Below are 4,526 nucleotides of genomic sequence, written 5' to 3' on the forward strand. Positions count from 1 at the left end.
CAGTAGTTGGGCTTCCTTTCTTGTTTTATTTTTTTTTATTATTTAATAGTTTTCGGTGCTAGGCCCTGGTGGCATGCAGTGCTCAGTCACCAAACTATAAGGCTCTCCATCATGTGGGGTGCCTATTCTGACGTTCCCCTCTGGTGTTATCTGGACCGGTGATCTGCTAGGTCACTCCAATCCTTGACTCTGGGAGCCAGCCTTACCCTACTCTGCTGTGAGAACCCGCACTCCTGGGCTGCTCACGCATAGCCTCTGGCATGTAAGCTGCTCCCAGATACTTGTAACCAAATGACACTAGCCAATATCTCTGGTCCCAGACACAACCCTAGGAATCTCTGTCTTAACACTTTCAATGTCCTTAAAACTTAGATGCTTCTTGCCACAGACTGGCTAGTTGCTCTACAGTGCCCCAAGTCCATAAAATCTACTTTCCATATAATTATATTATTCCTTAAATATTACCCGGATGGACATCTCACAATGATAAGGGATCTTGACAAATACCTAGCGCTCTCTGTAGATACCTTACGTATTATTCTTTATGGATAAATATCCTGCAATACATGTGTTTGATTTAGTGAGTTTGCCAGGTCTGAGGTGAAAGTTGTTTGCAAAGAACAGGGGATCCTTTGCGTCACATATGTAATCATATTTTTCAAGTGGAAAGGAAAAAAAAAGAATGGACAATTAATATAGGTTTCTAATTTCCATAAATGTGTATAGTATTTGTATCTATTGGGTTCCTGGGAAGTGGGCGGGCAAAGCCCACCTACTGCTAAAGGATCCCTCCCAGCCTAAGGGGAGGACCCACAGGACCACAGAATCCCACTGATTACGGGGGACAACTAATAAAAGAACAGGGATGGGAGTCAGGTCAGAGGGTCATAAGAAGGGAGCCTGACGGGGACACCGAGCAGAGAACCCTGGACAGCACCTACTGCTCCTCGAAGGCGTCAAGGGAGCCAGTGGACGCCGCCCAGAGGAACTCTGCCCAGATACGTGAACGGACCAAGGACCGGAAACAAGCCCCACAGTCACCGGAGTCTCCATCGGCCAACCTCCGCTCCCTGGTCGTGTAGATGGCTTTTTTATCCAGGGCAAGGAGGAGGTTGACCAGGAGGTCCCGGGACTTCGTGGGGCCACGGATAGGGAGTGCGTAGAGAAGGAGGTGAGGGGAGAAGTGCAGCCAAAAACGCAACAGGAGATTAGTGAGGATGTATAGTATTTGTAGTGGGGTGACCATCTGCTCCAGCTTGGAAGGGGTTGGAAAAGCCCTGCAGAAGGCTGAGGCTGGTCAAGATAAAACCCTGTCTGATTGGGGGAAGTGTCTGCAGCTGGGGCCATGCCTTAAACTGAGCAACAAGGCCTTACAAAAAGGCCAAGGAAGCCAGAAGGAAGAGTCTCTCTCTCTGGCTGTAGAGGGAGATGGGCTTGGCTTAGCTTGGCTGCAGGGAGCTAGAGACTGGGTACCTGAGTGGAGCAGGGCTGAGGAGCTCCAGCCAGGAAAGCCCCAGGCTGCAGCCTAGCAGAGGGCTAAAAGGGACTGGGGGTTGGAGAGGGCAGCCTGGGGTAGGCCAAGACAGCAGGTCTAAACCCAACTTTGCCAGTGATGAGTAGGCTGATACTGCAGTCTGCCCCAGGGCATGGGGCTAGATGACTGGCAGTAGCCTGATACTGAGGCAAGGTGGAGATAGTGGGTGGGGGTTTCCCAGGGAGGGGAGACCCTGAAAGAAAGGGATACTGCTGGGGGGCAGAACCCAGTTAAAAGGGCACCAGGTCCAGGGAGGGAGATGGAGGGCCAGAGGACAGGTGGATCACTAGCCTGCAGAGGCTTCTCCTGGCTGGAAGAAGAACTAATTCCCGAGGACAACCAGCCGGAAGCATAGCAGGGGTGAGTCTGCACAACTACAGTATTATTTAGTCATTATATCACATTCACTTAATTCAGCTATCTTGTAGCTAGTCTATACATTTGTATGATATTAATAATTCATATTGTGGGGAAGTATTCAGCTCCTAACTAATTTAATTACAAGTTGATTGAACAAAGGGGTAGCTAAATTTGAGATGTGCACAGATCTGCATAGTATTAATTATTCATATGATACTACCTTATTATTGTATGCTTATATTGAGTGCATAAGTATCTTTTTATTTCCATACACCTTCATTGTATTCATTATTCATAAGCTTACTTGGATATTTTAAAAATTTCAGCTGAAAGATACTAAACAAAGGAATTGCATGGCTCTAAATGTACTTATATTTTAGAGCTGTTTAAGTTCAGTTAACTCACGTGATTAACTAAAAAAATTCATTGCAGAATTGCAGTTTTAATCACACTGTTAATAAACTTCAATTGGTATTCTATTGTTTCAGTATTTTGGATGTTTTTCTACATTTTTATGTGTATTCTGTTTTGTAATTGAAATCAAGGTGTAAATTTTTTTATTATAAATATTTGCACTGTAAAATTGACAATTATATTTTTCAATTCACCTCATACAAGTACTGTAGTGCAATCTTTGTCGTAAAGTGCAATTTACAAATGTAGAGTTGTTACATAACTGAACTAAAAAACAAAACAATGTAAAATTTGAGCCTACAAGTCTACTCACTCCTGCTTCTTGTTCAGCCAATTGCTGTTTGTTTACATTTACAGGATACAATGCTGCCCTCTTCTTATTTACAATATCACCAGAAAGTGAGAGCAGACATTTTCATGGCACTCTTTTAGCCAGCATTGCAAGGTATTTAGGTACCAAACATTCGTATGCTCCTTCATGCTTCGACCACCATTCCAGAAGACATGCTTCCATGTTGATGATGCTCATTAAAAAAATACTGTGTTAATTAAATTTGTGACTGAACTCCTTGGGGGAGAACTGTTTGTCCCCTGCTCTGTTTTACCCTCATTCTGCCATATATTTCATCTTATAGCAGTCTTGGATGATGACCCAGCACATTTTTCATTTTAAAAACACTTTCACTGCAGATTTCACAAAACATAAAGAAGATACCAATGTGAGATTTCAGCACTCGACCCAAGGTTTAAGAATCTGAAGTTCCTTCCAAAATCTGAGAGGGGTGAAGTGTGGAGCATGCCTGCAGGAGTCTTAAAAGAGAAACACTCTAATGAGGAAACTATGGAACCCGAACCACCAAAAAAGAAAATCAACCATCTGCTAGTGGCATCTGACAGATGAAGAAAATGAACATGAGTCACTCTGCACTGCTTTGAATTGTTATCAAGCAGAACCCATCATCAGCATGGATGCATGTCCTCTGGAATGGTGGTTGAAGCATGAAGGGACATATGAATCTTTAGTGCAGCTGGCACGTAAATCTCATGGCACTGTTGTAGCCAGATAACACCTGTTCTCACTTTCAGGTAACATTGTAAACAAGAAGCAGGCAGCATTATCTCCTGCAAATGTAAACAAACTTCTTTAAGTGATTGGCTGAACAAGAAGCAGGACTGAGTGTACTTGTAGGCTCTAAAGTTTTACATTGTTCTTTTTGAATGCAGTTATTGAACTTAGAAATGTAGAATTATGTACAACTTTCATGATAAAGAGATTGCACTACAATACTTGCATTAGGTGAATTGAAAAATATTTATATTGTTTTTTACAGTGCAAATACTTGTAATTAAAAACAAATATAAAGTGAGCACCATAAACTTTGTATTCTGTGTTATAATTGAAATCAATATATTTGAAAATGTAGAAAAAATCCAAAAATATTTAAATAAATGTTACTCTATTTAGCAGTGCAATTAATCACATGATTAATTTTTTAATCACTTGACAGCCCTAATATATTTGCATTATATTAATTAGCAATAAACTAAATTAGCTGCAAGTAATTTTAAAGGATGAATATTCTTTAATTTATGAGTGTAAATATCAATTATTCATTAGGCAAATTACCTCTTAAAATTTTAAAAGTTAAAGTTTATTAAACAACTTGATTTAAAGTTAATACTTTAAAACAAATTAAAGTTTGAAACATTTTTAAATGTTTCATCTCTTCTCATAATTGTTTGAGAGAAATCACCTACATAATAATCAAAGCAAATAAACTGAAATTGGTTACACAAAGCTAATTAAAGATTATTCAAAATTTAAAGTTGATGAAACAAAAGTCAAATGTTTAAGGCCATGTCTACACTATTCAGTTTTGCCGATTTAAGTTACATCAAAGATCACCTACTGCTGTAATTAAGCCACTTTTTGCACATCCACACAATGTTAATTGTGATGGTGAAGCACATCCACAGTTGGTGCTCTTGCATCAACAGAGCAGTGCACCGGGGGTAGCTATCCCAGTGTGCAACTCTCCACCATCTGCCGCTGGAAGTTCTGGGAAGAGATCACAGTGCTTCATGGAGCGGGCTCACCAACCCATCATTCTATGGGCTTCTGACACACTTTGCACTGCTTTTCAACAGTCCCTGTAAACTGTGCACCCACTATCCCTGTCTGAAAACATGAATCCTGCAGTGCTCTCCAGTCTTGTGA

The sequence above is a fragment of the Chelonoidis abingdonii genome, chromosome 1 (genome assembly GCF_003597395.2).
Source record: "Chelonoidis abingdonii isolate Lonesome George chromosome 1, CheloAbing_2.0, whole genome shotgun sequence".
In the NCBI taxonomy this organism is placed as follows: Eukaryota; Metazoa; Chordata; order Testudines; family Testudinidae; genus Chelonoidis; species Chelonoidis abingdonii.